The sequence below is a fragment of the Rousettus aegyptiacus genome, unplaced genomic scaffold, assembly GCF_014176215.1.
Source record: "Rousettus aegyptiacus isolate mRouAeg1 unplaced genomic scaffold, mRouAeg1.p scaffold_m13_p_1, whole genome shotgun sequence".
NCBI classification, from domain to species: domain Eukaryota; kingdom Metazoa; phylum Chordata; class Mammalia; order Chiroptera; family Pteropodidae; genus Rousettus; species Rousettus aegyptiacus.
In genome coordinates, this window is record NW_023416284.1 from 164,777,179 (window position 1) to 164,795,379 (window position 18,201).

The window sequence follows — 18,201 nt, forward strand, 5'->3', positions numbered from 1 at the left end:
ATAGGTATATATTGTGAATCAGGAGATCATAGTTGTGCACTGGACCGGCCAAGTGGGTGAGAGAAGCCTCTTATTAGCATGTTTCTGAGGAAAGCCAAAGTGATTGGGAAATTCCTGAGGAAAGCTTTGTTCTATGATGACTAATCTGAATGGATTGCTGGCGAGGAGCCTAGAAACCAGGAAACAGTTTAGAAGGGTATTCAGTAGTCCAATTTTGAGAAAACAGGGGCTCGAATTAGGGTGTACTATTGGTAAGGGCAGAATATGATTTTTTAAAAAAATCAAGGATGAATATAATAAAAGGATATTCTAAATCAGTAGCTGAATATTTGTGTGAGGATGAACAAACAGTTGATATGCTTGAAGTTTTGCATTTGAATGATAAGGAGAAGGATCTCGATAAAGTGAAACATTTTACAAAATCCCCAACTGCTAAATCCATGTAATTCTCAGCTGTATGTTACTTATCAGTAATATTGACATAAGTCAATTGATACATCAGACACTCCCTTTTTTCTCCTCCTAACCTGAGGATACTATTCCTTGAGTCTCCTTTGTAACAACCTGCTTCTTCTCATTCTTCTTTGCAGGTTCCTCCTCATCTCCTCTGCCTCTAACTATTTATATCTCTAGCCTAAACCTCTTTCTTGAACCCCAGATTTGCAGCTCTAACTATGTACCCAGCACCTCCACTCTGGTGTCTACTAGGCATCTCAAACTCAACATATCCACAGATAAACTTCTGGTCCCTCTAATCCCAAGCCTGTCTTCCTCTCTTCTTCAAAATGCTCAGGCCCTGAACCTTGAGATCATCTCATTTGTAGGGCCCAGTATAAGATTAAAATGTGGGCCTCTTTGTTAGAATTCTTATTAATAATTCCAAGATGTCGACTGCAGAGCATTCGACAAAATTCATGGCCCTTCTTAGCTCAGGCCGACCACCCTGTGGGCTGGCCCTGCTCTGACCTCATCTTTTCTTGCTCTTTTGCTTGCTTACTTGGCTTCTACTATAATGGCTTCTGTGAATTTCTTCAACATGCCAGTTAGGCTCGACTTCATGTTCTATTTCCTCTGCTTGACTCACTCATCCCTAAAGACCTATGCTGCTCATTTCTCCTCTGCTCAAATGTCCATTCATAGACACAGGCAAATTAGGAAAGGGTGGTTTAGAGAATAATATGATGGAGTTTTGTCCTATATGTAGAATCATAGAACTATACAGTTTATGCTTTGGGGATCAATTAAATGTACTTCTTTCCAGGATTAAAAACAAACAAACAAACAAAAAACAGGACAAAAGAGATTAAATGCTTATCTAAACTTGTGTAATTCCCTGCAATCAGTGAAGAGTGTGATATTCAGAATAGAAACCTCCATTTGGAAGTTAAGGATACAGAGAGGAGCAGTGTGGGATATATCAGATCTTACCGGATTGCAAAATCTTACAAGTAGGAAATGGGCTGATTCTCAGATACTCGTTTGGGAGGAATGCTTTTAAAGGCAATAGTTAAAATCAATAAAAGAATATATAGAGGAAAGAACAGAGGCCTTTGGACCTGTTCTTTTGAGAATACCTGTAGTAATGAAGAAAGAAAATTTAGTTAAAAAAATTAAAAAAATAAATAGAAGCATTAATTTTGGAATCAGGCAGTTATGGTTTTGATTCTTGGCTGATTCATTCATTAGCTATGCAATCTACTCTTTAAGCCTTACTTTTCTCACCGGTAAAAAGAGGGTAGTGATAATGATGTCTTTTCATAGAATTTTTGGAAGAATAAATGAAATAACCCACATAAAGCAATACAGTGTCTTGTAAGTACTGAATGACTATTATTATTTATTATTTCTATAACTTACAGAAAGAAGAATTCCATATTGGAAAATATATAAAGCTATATTTGAAAAAATTTTCTCTTTCCAATAGCCCCAACTTTGAATCTATTCTTTTCAGTTGCTCCTTTTTAAGGATGTGACTGTTTATGCTGAGACTGTGGTTTATTTAAGGGGAAGTTGCACAATGTACTTTATGCTGACCATTTGAGAAATTTCTCTGTTGTCACAGGAGTCGAACATTTCTGAATAACCTAAGGCATGGTTTAAAAATGGGAATTTCTGGGTTTTGAGAATAACTAGCATGTTTCTGAATTGCTGTTCAGCTGTTCTTTCTGTTTACAATAGAATGAGAATGCTTTGGATTGGCAGCCCATTCCAATGATCAAGACTACAACATGCAATATTTCTTGTCACCTTTTCTTTGCCTCTAATGTGAGACCTTTAATTCTTACTCTGCATGTTTTTTTTTATCAAAAATTGCAAGATGGTTTTATTCTCTATTATTTGACAGAGAGACCTTTAGGGAGAACTTCTTTTTTCTTTTCTTTCTTTTTTAATCAGACATAGTTATCTAGAAAGAGAGGTGATAAATGCTCTTATTCAAACTTCCATAACTTTCTTATTCCAAAAGACATAAGGTTTAGATTCTGAAAGAATGCCCCAAATAAATGTTGTGTCAACTGCTAAAGAAGTCTTTATTATTGACTTATTATTCCTAGGAGATGGGTTGTTTTTCTGGTGATAACTTAAAAACAAACAAACAAAAAAGAATGTTCATTAACCTGACCTTTTTTTTCAGGACTCCTTGTGAAAACTGACCACCTATTAGAAGCAGCTGATCGGGATACGTGAGACAGACTGTAGCCACTGAAAGTGAGGCTAGCTAGCAATCAAAGAGCTCCAAATCCAGCTGGCGATAACAATGTGGGATTGTGTTCTTATACTAAGTAGTGTGCATGAGTCAAACATTTGAGGGAACAGTCCATAGAATTATGTTGGTTTCTTAGAATTTCTTTTTGTTTGTAGATTGTCCTGATGGACTGTGACAATTGCTATCAATTTGTGTTTGCTAGAATTTACCAGCTAAGTGCTGGGAATATGCGTATATTGAAATGAGTATGCTAAAACTCATTGTGCCTTGGTTCATGGTTCAATCAAGGAGTCATTATGTAAGAGCTAAGATATACATAAGAAAAAAGTTCTGCCTTTTTTTCTGTCATCTGTTTGTAAGGAAATCACAAAACTTTAAGCATGAGCATGATTAGTCACTATGATTAAAAAATATAATTTGAACAAGAATCCAAGAAATATAAATACTTAAGTATAATTAATGTCCTCTTCCCTATTTCATAAATTTGGTTCTCCATTCTTCATTTCTGCATTATAAAAAATACTTCTGTAATTTCTCATTAAGTCTTAGTACTTCATTCCCCAAACTATCCCATATTATGGATAGTTTCAGGGCTTTGAGAATTCTACTCAGTTTGTGGGCAAACATCCTAACATTTTTCTTGCAGCTTTCTGACTGTCGAATATTGAAATTCTTGCCAATTTTTCCAGCCCTCCCTAAAGGCTTGTCTCTAAGATAATTCTCAGAGGTTTTCATTTCTTCTCGTTGAACTTGTTTTCCTTCTTCCATAGGACAGTAAAAGAGAGATTGTATCTGTCCTTGAAGGGCTTTACAGTTTCCTGGATAAAACCCTATAGATATTGTTTAACGAATCAGGGAATACTTTCTTCTCTCAACTTCAGCTCCAGCTTTACTTTTTTTTCTAATGTATATCGAATATTCTTTTCACAGCCACCTTTCTCAAAGATTAGATTTACAGAAAATATAGTTATAACAAATCCCAACTTTAAAAAGTATATTTAAGCACTACTTACAATTTTTAACAAAATAAGATTCGAAACACGTATAAGGGTTAGCCACATACTGTCCCGTTTTATCACATAAAGTCAATTACAATACTACAATACTACATATTTTACTAATTATTTATGATTGTCTTTCCTCCTTTCAGTTTTATTCATTTTATTAACTTCTGTATTCTGGGTACCTAGAACAGTACCTGACACATAAAAGACATGAACATATTTGTTGTCTGAACGAGTTCATGTTTTTTCTTTTCTTTGTAGCTCCTATGATATTAAAGGGTCCTACAATATTGTGTTCTGTTCAAAAGATTCCAACGAATGAGAATTAAGAGGTTCCAAACACGACACTGATATGTTTTAGCTATATTCACGAAAAGATACAATTGAATAACATACACATTTTTTCCTCTGAAAATTCTGCATAGGAAACCTGAATAAGGTATATTTATTTAATATCTCATACAAATATAAAAGTTTGTCACACCCACACAAAAATTGAAATGATGCAAGGGTTAGAAGTTCGAGATTCCAGTCCCAGCTCTCCCTTTAACTATGTCTGGGACCATAACCAAATTTACCTTCATCTTTCTAGACTTAGTTCTGTAAATAGGGCTCACCAGTTTGGATTAATATTTCCATTATCATCACTCTGCCATGTTCCATTTCACTCTGGCCATACTCTATGTTTCTCCCACCTATCACATTATTTTGAAAATATATACTTATATGTCTTCTCTCATTAGATTTAGGAAATTTGGACTCTACTTCATACAAATAATTGCTACCTTTTTTTTGAGTACTTTCAAGTGGCATATTGTACTTAACTGAATATTTTTAAGAACATTAAGTAAATACAACTAACTTTATTTTTTCAGAAGAAATTTAAAACTTTGGGAACACAACAAATATGCCCAAGGTCTGTATACATCTGGAATTCCAACCTCTACTCTGACCCCCAAATCTCTGTGCTTAATCGCCTTACACTAGATTTTACTGCCTCTCTAAAAGAGGACCACCATGTACTGAATGCCTACAAAGTGTCACATACTTATATATCAGTTGTAATCATGAAAACAACCTTGCAAGATAGATATAATTATCCTCAGCTTGCAGCCTATAGACCAAGTAACTGATGCTTAGAGATGACATTCTCCTCCCGAACCATGCAACTAGTACATGCTGAGTAGTCTGGTACTTCTTTCTGCAAATTATCACAAGGCTAATCGATATTTATACTTTCTTTCATCCTCTACCCATCTGTGTTCCCTTTGCCCTTAGCTATCACCTTCGGTGGGTAATTGGAATTCTTATGTAGTTGGGTGATTTTTTACTTAGTTGAGTTTTTCAAACTTTCATTCCTGAACAATCTTTAGTGATCTTACCTCTATTGAGTTGTTCTAGCCTTCTGCAAAATTTATCACTGAATATGAAGTCCTGACAGATGCTCCCTGCCCCCAGTGATTTGCTGGGGCTAAGTTGAGTCAATTTGCTCCCTAAAAGAGACCAGATTTGTAAAAATACTTTAACTTGGAGTTGTCCCACATGTGATTACATTTATGATGATTAACAGTTAATTCTGCAAGGCCCATGTATCTCCTTCACAGACTAGACAAGTGAATTAAGTGGCGTTGTCATAGGAGTTATGCTCCAATCCCTACATTTTCCAAGTCTTTGATGAAAGGTGGTACTGATGTCTGTGATTCCCTTAGGGAAGTGCAATTGTTTTTAGTTGATATTTTGGAAGAAGAGGCAGTTAGAGAGATTCCCATTTAGCCTTTTCTAACATAATATCCCTTACTCCATAGTTGAAGGGGTTTTTTTGTTTTGTTTTGTTTTGTTTTGTTTTGTTTTGTTTTCCAACTCTTCCAATTACAGACTCTGGAACTGGAGAAACAGTCACAAGTTGAGTTTGCAGACTATTTGAGAAAAATTCAGGCTAACGCTTCATTTCCATCTGCCCTCCACACTCCTGACCTCCATCATTAGGCCCCACTCTGACAGATGAACCAGAATAGGATTCTGGTTCCAAGGGGATTAGGGTCAGCTCAGATCCAGTGTCTAATAATACCCCTAAAGTCTGGGGGTTTCCTTTTCCCCAGTGCTTTGTCACCCTGGTAAAGGACCACATGTTCCTTTAGTGAAGATTTAAGAAGAAGATTTATGGTTCATACTTATAGCAGTGATGAATGGGCCCTTCCCAAAGAAACTCGTGGCCTATAACTGGCTCAGATCTGAGAGCTAGATGAGAAACCATGATTCTCATAGTGGTTCAAGTTACATTCCTGTTTACTAGTTTCTTTGTTTTGCTTTGATTTTAACACATGTAGATGTATAGATACGCCTATCATGCAAAAAATACTTTGCTGATTGTGTATAAATATTTTTATTTTATTTAAATAGTGTCATGTTAGAGATCTTTTTTCTTTATACTTAAAACTAAATATTCTGTTGTTAAGATTGCATCCATCTTCCTTCTGACTGCTGTATAACATTCATAACAGAAACATACAGATTTTATTCATGTTTTTCTCCAACAGTAGTCACCCGGAACACCTTTAGCTTCCTTCCTTCTCTATGCAGGTGTTTCTATGGGCAGGTTGCATTCTGTGAACTTCTGTGGAGGCCATTCTAGTAATATACTCAGAAGTAGGATTGCCTGTTCATGGCCTGTTTTTTGGCTGAGGATGACCCATGTACTCTCCTGAATTGCTAAAACACTAATTACCACTTATGGTGCATAATCATTCCCATTTCCCCCTGTGTTTACTAAAACTTAACTTTTTTTGATTAAGTAATTTTTATCTATCTGGTGTTTATCTACCTAAATTTACCTAAAGTTTAATCTTGTTTAGTTTGCATTTCTCCAAATAATAGTATGTCTGAGCATCTATTTATATACCTGTTAGCATTCTGTATTTCCCCATCTAAAAATTGCATAACATCCTTTGTTGATTTTCTATTGTGTTTCCTGACTTTGTTAATTTATAAATACTTCTCCTCTATTGTAGGCATAAATTCCTTTTGAACTTTAAGTATCACAAACATTTTCTCTCAATCTCTCATCAATGAGTTTGTCTTGCCTGTGCTATTTGTTAAATGGAAATTTGGAATTTTAATGTAAATTAATCTTTTTTTTCTTTATAACTTTTAGTATTTGGGTCTCATTAAAAATATTCCTTCCTATCTTAAGTCTGCAAAATATTCTCCTAAAGTTTTCTTCTGTGAACTTTATAGTAAAACCAAAGTGGTGAGAAGTAGTAATATGTAGGAAGTAGAACCAGAAGGAGATATTAGTGGCTTGAGAGACAAAAATAAACATAAACACAGATATGCATCTCAGGAAATAGGGGGTGCTCACTTGATAAATTTTAAAATGTATAAATTTTGACAAGGAAGTTTGAACTATCTCATGAAAAGTCTAAAAGGAAAAAAAAAGAAACAGAAAGCATGGCCAACAGAAAATGTGTAATACAATCACAGAAAAAAACCCTAATATAATAGCAATTACATTCCATTAAAAAAGCTCAAACTTATCAAAATCCACATATTTTGTGGGGGGGAAAAAGAATACAGAAAAATCGAAAGGGGTAAATGGGAAGAGATAAACCAGGAAAACGTGAACCCAAAAGAAGCTGAGGTAGCAATTTTAGGTTCAGTAAGATAGAATTCAAGGCAACAAACACCCTAAGTATCAAAAGAGGGACATTACACATGGGAAAAAGAAATGTCAGCTCAAGGAGATGTGCAACTATACATCCACCAACCAATTTAGCAGTCGAGATACATAAGAGAACAATTGATCACATGGGGAGAAGTTCATAAGGCTCATCAGCCCCGTTATTATTTATTTGCCCTTTGCTGATGTGTGCACCTCTGAGAAGGAACAAAGCCTCAGCTCCTAGTTTCGGCCTTCCAAGTGCATTTAAGGAGTGAGCATAGTGGGTATTTCCCTCGGCGTGGAGGAAAGTTCCGGTTCTACTTACTGCATACTTCTGATGTGAGGTCCTGTTTATTGTGTCCCCAACTCCCATTATCCAATCTCCCAGGGGACCTCCTTGAACCTCAGCTCAGCGCTGCCTTTCCCCAAAAGCTGCCTCCCTGGGCTGTCATCTTCTGGCTTCGAGGGGTGACCTGGACAAGGATCGGGATGCAGTTTGTGAGCCTGTGCCAGCTGTCTTTCATCCCCATGGCGACTTGTTCCTCGACTGTCCTGATGTGACACCACAGCCCCTGACAAGTGCTGCGGACCCTGACTGGCAATGATCCAGCCAAGGAACATGGGTCAGAGAACAGGGCACCACAGGAAAGCTCCTAGCAGGCAGTCCTCCGCTTGCGGCGCTGGCTCCGACGCTAGGATCCAGCTCCTTTGGTTTCACCCGGTTTCTCAGAGTCTCTGGTACTGATTTATTCAATTTCTTTTCACTATGGCCTGTCCGGGCTCAGTTTAGGGAGGAGTGCTGGCATTCGACATTAGTTCATCATCTTGTGAGGAACTAGAATACTTTATGCATCTTTATTTCCTTACAGATAATAGACACTTCAGATATGTTTGTAGCAACATTGATCTGAACTGCCTCACCTACCTTCCCAGTTCGTTATGAGGAACAACTATATTTAAAGTATAAATATAGATATATAATACACCGTACTTAAAATAGTATAACTTAGCATATGATAATTACTTAGCAAATAACCACTAAATTAACATTAATTTAGAGGAGCAGAAAAGTTTACATGCCACTATAACAGCCTTATTCCCTGTTACTATAGCTGTTACACTTTGTTTAGAAAGAAAAGGTGACTTCAGGTCAATTTTGATCAAATCTTTTAACACATTTACAAGTAGCTTGGGATTTGTCATTTCAAAAATATGTTAACTTCTCAATTTTGACCCAAATACCACAAATTATTTGTGAGTGAGCTTTGAAAAATTGAATGCAGAAGTTTTGACCATGAGGCAAAAATTCTCTCACCCTATTTAAAAAAAAAAATCTACATGTCCTTCTGGGTGATATTATAGAAAGAAAAAGGAGAAGTGCTCTCTGGGAGTGAATTTTCACTACCACCATTTTCTACTTCCTTGCAAGAGTGGAACAAGTCCTTATTTATTTGACAAACAAAATGCACTCCACAATTTCCAAATAAGAAGTGAAATTTGCCATGTACAGAGATGGTACCTTATCTCTGTGGATCTAGTCTCATTTGTCAATAAAACATATTTTTATACTATGAAGTCACCAAAAGTTCAATTTTGAGTTGACCTAATTAACTCATGCAAAAAATGCAATTGAGATAAGTGATATTTGACAACAGTGTAAGTAAAATATTGACCATTCACCTTTGTCAGATTTCAATTCTATCCCTTTATCATATTGTAACACCATAAATTAAACTATCTGGTCTGAACTAGAGTAACTCTCACTAAAATTGAAATTGCCTTTACTAATGTAACCTAATATTACTGTCTTTGGCATTCTTGAATGTTGATGTAAGAAATGGTCGTGGGGAATTAAAATTTCTGCGCCTTTTTAGATGTCTTTTTTTGCAAAGATTAATAACCTAGCATGAGCTACCATTCATAGGGTACACGGTCTGTTCCAGACACATGCTTTACTGAATTTATCTCAGTGTAATCTTGCTAAATCAATGTTATAATCCTCCCTTTATAGATGAGGAAACTCAGGCCAACTGAAGCAACTTGTCCATAGCTAAATAGTTCAAATCACAGAATTTAAACCCAGGTCTGTTTGACCTCAAAGTTTGTGACCTTAACTCCTGTTTTACATTGTTATTATGTTGCTACTCAGTTTCTTCTAGATAAGGATTCCAGTAATCAAGTTTCCTTATAACATGGCAAGATGTGATCTGCAGAACAAAGGAGCTGCACTCTAGATCCAGAAGTCGGATTGAGGTGGCAAGTTACAATGATCTGTGCACATGTAAGCTTGCCTAGAAATCCCGATTCCTTTTGCTAGGCAGCTCGAAAAAAAAAACTGGACTTTGGTCAGCCTAGCATGCTGGTCACATGGACGTTAAAGGAAAACGTCGTTTCACAGGTCAAGATACCTGCGACACTGGGGTGACACATACTCACAGGAATTTACCTTTGATTTCAGGGCCTTCAGTGAACCACTGATTAAGAACTCCCAATCTAAACCTTGCTTATTTCCCAGTTTTCTTGGCTTTAAAGAAACCTAGTATCAAATGAATCCTCAATTCTAATATTCCCCCAAATAGTCTTATGAGCTTCCCACTCTCTAAGTCCGTAGGTTTCAAGTGATGTTCCGTGTAGCTCTAGGAGTTCCACAATCTCTCTCAAGGGATGCCCTCTTGCTTAGTGAGAAGAAGGCAAGGTGGAGCTCTGGCTGAGCATCCCACATCTCAATTGAAATAGTTCCTTAGACACAGCTATAAAGAACATAAGTCCAATTCCACTGTCTAGTGGCTTGATTTCTTTGTGCCTCAGTGTCCTCATCTGTAAAAAGGTGCAACAATCTTACTTTGTAAGTTTCAAGTAATGATTAAATGACTTTTAGTAATGATTAAATGACAATATGTATATGACACTTAGAGCACAGCCTGACAAAGAATAAGCGCTCGTAATTCTTAGTTATTACTATTGCTTAATTATGATTTTGTCTATAATTTTCTTATAATCGAGAATGCTGAAAAAAAGTTTTTAAATCACTTTCTCTATGATCACCTTAACTTCTTTGTATTTAAACTGTCTTTTCTATTTAATTTTTATTTATATTATGTATCATTTTCACAGTATATGGTAACTAACTTATTTCCACAATACCACTTTTGAGCCAGCAAACTGCTCTTCCTAAAAATGACCCTGACTTTTCCCAGGGAAAAACTTGGAAATTTGCCTTTATTTCTTGGCTAGATGATCTGATAAATGAGACTGTGACAATTTAATATATTTGGCCGTCCTTTCTGTAATTGAGAGAAAATAGAAGTAAAAGAGTTAGCTAGCCTATTATTGATTATTTCAATATATCCTCATTTTTATGTTTGAAATATCTTTAATTTTTCAATGAGAAAAAATATTGTTTTATTGTGTTTTTCCCCATTATTGAGCTGTAAAATAGATCATGCATACACACATTTGTATAAAGAACATAAATGTATTGATGTAAAAGGAGAATGAAATGAGCCCCATTGTGCAGACACCTCTGGTTTGCCCTTCACTTTGAGCCCCTCCTTCACTCTGTGTCACATGATCTATGCTCTGGGAAGCTGAACTGTATGGTCTCCAACTACAGCTTCCTTCGCCTTCCTACTTCCAGTTAGCTTTGGCCAATGGAACGCTGCATTAACTTACTTTTCTACACACACTGCCCTTTCCTTTGTAAGGATCCCTTTGATAACCTCCCTTCAAATTACTTTTAGTGGGCCATCTGTTTCCTTTAAGGACCCAAACAACTCCTCAGGGAGGACTCTCTGACACCTTTGAAAAATACATACCAGTCTAATCTTTGTGTTAATCATGCCCTCGATTTTTAAAAAATGTAATTTCACCATATATGTATGTAAAAACATTTATTGTTTAGTTGACTTTTTTGACTTATGTAAATGCTTTGATTTGAGGTCTCCCCTCAGCCACATTTCATTTTTTTCCTCTGTTAATTTGGAAATTATACATTCTATTTCTGTATATTTAGTAACTATTCTAGATATTTTAATATTCATATTTAACTTAAGAAGTTTCAACTGAATCAAACCTTTACCTTCTTTCTCAATACCAGGCCCTTAGAATGCTTCACCTCTTCCAATTCCTTTGCCAACTTCAGTCTTATTTTTACCTAGTATTTCGGTTCTGCTTTATTTCATTACTCACAAAAAATAGTTGTTATTGTTATTTTATGTAATCAGAGAGAGTCTCTAGCGTTAGCTATGTGTGTATCATTTTCTTCACTCACCATTCCATCTTGCATCTGAGATCTTCCTTCTGGTATCATTTTCTTATTTCTGGAAGAACATAGAAATTCTTTAGTGAGAGTCTGTTGCTAGTAAACTTGGACTTTATGTGCAAATGTCTAGTTTACCTTTGTTCTTGAAACATAGCTTTACTGAGTATGTATTCTCTTAGCACTTTGAAGGGATCACAGCCTTTGGCTTCCATTCCTAGTTGAGACACAGCTGTCAATCTAATTGTTGATCCTTCGGAGGTAATTATCTTTTTTGTGGGGAGGGGCTACTTTTATATCTTTTTGGTGTCCTTTCGTTTCAATATGCTTTCTATAGATGTAGATTTATTTTTATTAATCTTGATGGATGTTCCTTAGACTCATTGAATCTGAGAATTGTTATTTCCCATCAGTTCCAAAAACTTCTTAACCATTATCTCTTCAAACTCCTTTCTCTCTCATTTTATTGGCCCATTCTGGAAAACTGATTATATATCCTTTACATTTTCTCATTCTGTGACCCTAAACTTTCAACCTCTCTTTCCTAATTTTCATCTCATCTTTTTCTGGCTGCTTTTGAGTAATTTCCTCTTCAATTGTGTCTAATCTGCTGTTCAATCATCCACTGAATTTGTAACTTTAAATATTACTTTTTCATTTTCTATTTGATTATTTTCAAATTTGCCTAGTCATTTTTGATAGCCTCTTATTTCTTCATCTTACTTTCAATTCCTTCTCTTGTTTCTTTAAAACATAGTAAACACACTATATTTGCTCATTTATTTTGTGTCTCATTCCACAGTTTATTTTTCCTACTGACTTTTGCTTTTGATGGCTTGGTTTCTTGATAACTTGAGGTCACGACAGTGAAATCATACCCTTTGGAAAATTTTTTTGTAGAATTTGTTGATATCTGGATTTAAAGTACACTTTCATAGAGCATATTTATACTTAGTTCTGCTAAGCACTTTAGTATACTATCGACCTAGAGATTTTTAACTAAATTTTCAACTTAGGTTACTAGGAACATAGCTAATTTGAATTTTGATTCCGCAATTCACATAAATATCTATTTATGGTAGGAATTCTCTGAAAAGATTCTTTCCTCTTTCCTTCCCCTGATTTTCCCCTCTCACTTTTCATCTTGTCTTCCTACATGCTCTCTCTCTTAATTTCACTATATCTTTAACCCTTCCTTCCTTCCTTCCTTCCTTCCTTCCTTCCTTCCTCCCTCCCTCCCTCCCTCCCTCCCTCCCTCTTTCCTTCCTTCCTTCCTTCCTTCCTTCCTTCCTTCCTTCCTTCCTTCCTTCCTTCCTTCCTTCCTTCCTTCCTTCCTTCCTTTGTTTTTATTCCTGCTCCAAGGCTACAACTGGTATCTAGCCCTAGCACCTACCTCCGAAAAATGGGTTTTTATTGCCCCAGTTATCCTCCCTTATGCTATACTTAGGAGGCTTCGGTCTGACTGAATCCAAGCCCAGACTACGGACCCAGGGCCACCAAGATTAAGAATGTGCTCTCAGCATAAATACCACCTTAACTCTGTTGTTTGGGACCTCTAAACTTGCATTACTATACCACAAGTTTAACCATGTGTTTAAAAAGATTTTTTAAATGTAATTTTAATATAAGTGTTTTGCAGTGGGAGGTTTTGTTTCGTTTTGTTTGTCTCTTTTCTATATAGTAAAGGGGAGCAGAATATGCTATCTCAAAACAAGACTCTGGTATAAAGATTATCTTGAGCTGGTTATTTTTAAGAAACAGCAGACCCAGAAGAATCTCTGCAAACTGTATAGAAATTATTCTTTCATTAAGAGAAATTTACATTTATAAGGAAATTTCCATTTGTAAGGATGACTCACTCTCTGTATCTAGAAGAGGATGACTAAAACTCTGAAAACTCTTATCAATGAAGAAGACTTAAATCCGCATGACCATATCCTCAATTCTGTGCTTGTCCTGGTACCTGACCATAACAGGGTACTCCTACTCCACAACATCTTGTCATTAGCTGGAGATGATATTTAAAGTAGTGGCTTTGAAGAAGGGTCAGTTTGGGACCCCCGTAGTAAAGGCCTCACAGCGTCCCTGGCCTCACCTTTCCTCACCTTATAGCTTAAGGATAGATTGTTTCCAGCGGCTTGACCCAGAGCTTGGAATGTCCCCTGCGTAGAAAGTTGCCCTGAAACTTATGATTAATGCCTTTATTTTTACTGATTACAATCTTTCCTGCCTAGCACTCTTTCCAGACTGCTCACATCTTTGTTCCTGGGCTGTTGACAACATGAGAGGACCACATTGCCAGAGAAACGGCCCTGTGAAGCTCAACGGACCATCCCCTACCCCCCAGAACTGTCACATAGCCCCTGAAATAATGTGTAGATCTTCCCTTAAAAACCCTAAGCTGGACTGAGAAAGAAAGGCAGTTGTGAAGGTGTAAACCTACTGCCATCTCAGATCACTGGTGCTCGGAAGATAAATGCTTATTCCAAATATCCCAACTCTTGTGTAGGCACAGGCAACGAGAGCCCCAGACTCTGTTGCCCTCCAGTTATAACTTGGGGCATTTCAGGGAGTTACTCAGTTTTCCTGGAAGCCACTGGTGTGTGCAGGAGGTATACATGTTTTTAAACTTCTGCTTGTTTTTGTCCTGTTAACCTATCTTTTGTTGTCAGCGGTTGAGGATGGAGGGTCCTCTCTTACCAAGACCCTAGAAGGGTAGAGAAAAAATTATTTTTCCTTCACTACATAGGCAATACACTATTTGGCCAACAATGAGAGTGGAATAAATAATGCAGTATTTTGAAAACTTTAGTAAAAGTAATGAAATGAAAGAAATGAAAAACTTTGGTTTAAATATTATGATTTAATATTTGAAAAACACATTTTATCTTTTTTTTTTTTTTTTTTGCGGTGCAATAAAGAATATGTCTTCAAATACCCACTTTTATCTATTGTAGTTAGAAGCAATTGCCCCGTTGATGTCAGTTATTTGGAAAAGAGAGCAGATTTATACTTGCACAGAATTTAGGGATCAAGGCCTGTGCGAGTCAATCATCTGGGAAAATTATTTCTCTAGTACCATCTTCCTAAAACTGCACTGAATTAGTAGCAAAATTCTCTGAGGTGAACGTTCTCATAGCCTGTGATGTTGATGGGCTCACTTCCCACATTTTGTTCCCTAAATCTTAATGACAGTGCCTCTGAGAATGGAAGCTGAAACAAAAATCGTTGGGAACATAACGCTCTGTACCCCAGCTTGCACAACAGACCTGTGGGTTGACAGTTAGTAAAAAGAAGAAAAATAGACTTGTGTGTTCAAACAGGACGAAGAATAGGGGTTCAGGGCTTAAAAACCCTGTACCTCTACATTTCGGAGCTGCTTGATTTAGGGTCTGCATACCCCTGGTAGACCCAGCTGGCTGAATAAAGAGTGTGTTTCCTATAACTTACTCATTTCTGGTGGTCCGTGTGTGTCTATCGGGGGCTGGTGGCTACAACACTCCCATGTTCTCAACTTTAAGGTTCTTTTCAGCAAAAGAGCAAATAATTAGTAAATCTAATTTTCTGTTTAACTGGGTGTATCTAAGTTAGTGACACAAAATCACAAAACTTCACATATTATTACTCTATTTGGAAAAACTGACAGATTCATTTTTCTTGACTGTTTTGCATTGCTTTACAATTTTCTTTAAAAAGAGGTCATAAATCCATCAGAGTATTAAAAGAGTGTACTTCATTTGTAATAACAACTGAAGGTACTTTATGTATAGTTTTCTTATAACTCTACAGGATAGGTATTATTATATTCAGGAACTGTGGATCAAAAAGGTTAAGTCATTTGCTCAAGTAGCTCTTAAGTAGCAGAACTTAGATGTGAACTTGTCATAATTTGTTCTATTTTTTATTGTACCACACCAATGCCTCTATAACCACACACAAAAGTCGTTTCTTTAATATAGTGTTTATTTTCTCTGATTCAAGCCAGTTTTGCCCAGATAATGGCATCTGACTCACTTGCTTTTTCCATCTTTATCCTTCCACCTGTATATACCGCCTACTTCTTTAACCATTAAGCCTTAGGACATAAGATTAACTGAACCTCTGGTCTGTAATCATGAGGACAAATAGGTTTCGGTTGAACTTTAAGGATAACATCTGGGCTTTAGATGTGTCTGAGCCCCAGGCACATCGAGGCAGAACAACTCCACCAGGCCACCAGACCAAGCTAGGCGACCAGACCAGACGGGATGATGTCATGGCTGATTCTAGAACCGGAGGGACAAGATGATCAATTACCCCAGCCTTGTCCAATCAGTAGAGCCCAAGACCCCCAATTCTCTTAGTTTTTATGACTACTGATTTTTTCTCCGTATAATCTGGACTCTTGAGACATCTGGGAAGCCAGGACTTTGAAAGGCAGCTCACCTGTGCCTCTAGATCTTGCAACTCTCTAAAATAAATCCTTGCTTTCCTTGCTGCGAAACTGTATGTATCTGATTGACTTAGATGCACACAGACAGACGGACCCCTTTTGCTCTGGTAACATCTCTTCAAATCTTAAAGATCTGAACCCATATAAATGTAGAAATCTTAAAGCGGGGAGGAACTTCTCCAACAGTCCTATGATCTAACCTCCTAATTTTACAAATCAAGAAATTGAGACCCAGAGAAGTTAAGTGAGTAACCAAGATCCCACAAAATAATTAGAACCTAGATTTGGATTTTTGGGCCTCTGATTATTTCTCTATATAAATCTGTAATTTAAAATTCATGAACAGTGAATGAAAAACATTTAAATAAATGTTTTAAAAAATCCAAACTTTGGATGCTGTTTTAATGTAAGAATATTTGCCAACCAGTACTGATATTAATGTCGTCGTTATAGGAGCAAAGGGGTTTGTCTGCCTGTACGCACCTAAGTCAATGAGGTAAGTAAAGGTCTTGCAGCAAAGAATGTAAGGGTTTATTAAAGAGCTGCAAGTCCCAGAGACACAGGTGAGCTATTCTCTGAGAAACCTGGCTCTCCAGGTATCTGGAGGGAAAAGATTATACAGGGGAAAAATCATTAGTCATGGAAAGAGAGGGAGTTGAGGTTGTGGGTGCAACTGAATGGACCAGGCTATTGTAATTGATCATAGTGTCTCTCTGGCTCTGGAATCAGCCCTGAAGTCATTCCGCCTGGTCCCAGGGTCATGAAGCTGTTCTGCCATGAGGGGCCTGGGCTGAAACACATTTAAAACCAAGATGTTATTCTTAGGATAATCTAAGCTATTTTTCGCATGATCAGATAGATCTGAGTCTTCATTCTTAAAGGATTTGACTTGGGAACCTTAAGTCCTGAGGCTTAGTGGTTAAGGGAGTAGGCATTCAAAGCTGGAAACAAGTGAGTCATAATATCATTATACTAGGCAAAGCTGAGTGTAATACATCAGAGGAAAAGCTATCTTAAGAAAATTGAAGTTCGGTTACATTATGAAAGAGTGGGGAAGTGGTGATGGAGAATAAAGAAGGGTGAGGCCTTGACCTTCTTCCCTGGAGGCCAACCTGCTCCAGGAGAGGATGTCAATCATTCCTTCTTTCCTTTTCTATCTTGGCTCAGGGCCTTTGCAGGTACCGTTTCTTCTGCCTGGCATGCTTTCCCACTTGTCTCACTTGGTTAGCGTCCATTCTTCCTTCAGAGCTCAGCTCAATGCATCATTTGAATGTATCATTTGACATCTTGAACTTCCCTGGTTAGGGAAATGCCCTTATTAGGCATTCATAAACCCACACCGTGCCTTTGGACAAATCACAACTGTAACTATACTTGCATCTATAGTGTTTTGATGAATATCTGTGCAGCCCGTAGTAACCTGGAAGTTTCGAGAGAGCAGGGTTTGTTCATATTTGGCGTCCTGTCGTACTCCTGCTCTCTCACTATGTGTAGAGGAGGCACTTTAATATCTATTTGTGGAATGAATGAGTAAAGGAACTCAACAAATATTTACTGAGCCCACTAAGAGCTTTGTAAGAGGCCGTATGTCAACCTACAAGGGCCTATTATAAAGGTCCTCTGCCTTAAGTGGTTTACTGCATAGTGAGGGAGAAAAAGAAACACAATGCACTGCTGGAAGTTACACACACACACACACACACACACACACACACACCACACACACAGGTCGGGGAGACATTGCTTAGGGGAGAAATGGCTTTCAGATGATGAGATTAGGGGAAGTTTATGGAAGAAGCTTCTGTGCTGGGCATAAAGGACGTATTTCAAAATCTGCCTTTGAAAACTCTACTGTTAATTACCTAAGATGACATTTGCAGTAAGTGCAGAAGTAGTTATTTAAAATTGAGATATAACTGACATACAACATTATATTAGTTTCAGGTGTTCAACAAAATGATTTGATATTTGTGTAATTGAGAAATGATCACCATAATAAATCTAGCTAACAACTATCATCACACACAGCTACATTTTTTTTTCTTGTGACGAAAACTTTTAAGATCTAGTCTCTTAGCAATATATATATATATAATGGTATTGTTAACTATAGTCACCATTCTGTACATTACATTCCCAGGACTT

The 18,201-nt window shown here is 37.0% G+C and overlaps 1 long non-coding RNA gene across 5 annotated transcripts in view; it reads left to right on the plus strand.

Moving 5' to 3' along the window:
* The window catches only part of LOC107521299, a 29,231-nt gene extending 15,146 nt beyond the window's left edge, over positions 1-14,085 (plus strand). For 3 of the 5 annotated variants that reach the window (XR_001599522.2, XR_001599523.2, XR_004951238.1), the window contains one exon: positions 2,633-6,044. This is a non-coding gene — a long non-coding RNA (uncharacterized LOC107521299). Of the gene's footprint in view, positions 1-2,632; positions 6,045-7,754; positions 11,215-13,858 lie in introns of those variants that run through there. The other 2 variants (XR_004951237.1, XR_001599524.2) reach the window with 2 other exon arrangements.
* Positions 14,086-18,201: the final 4,116 nt, after the last annotated feature.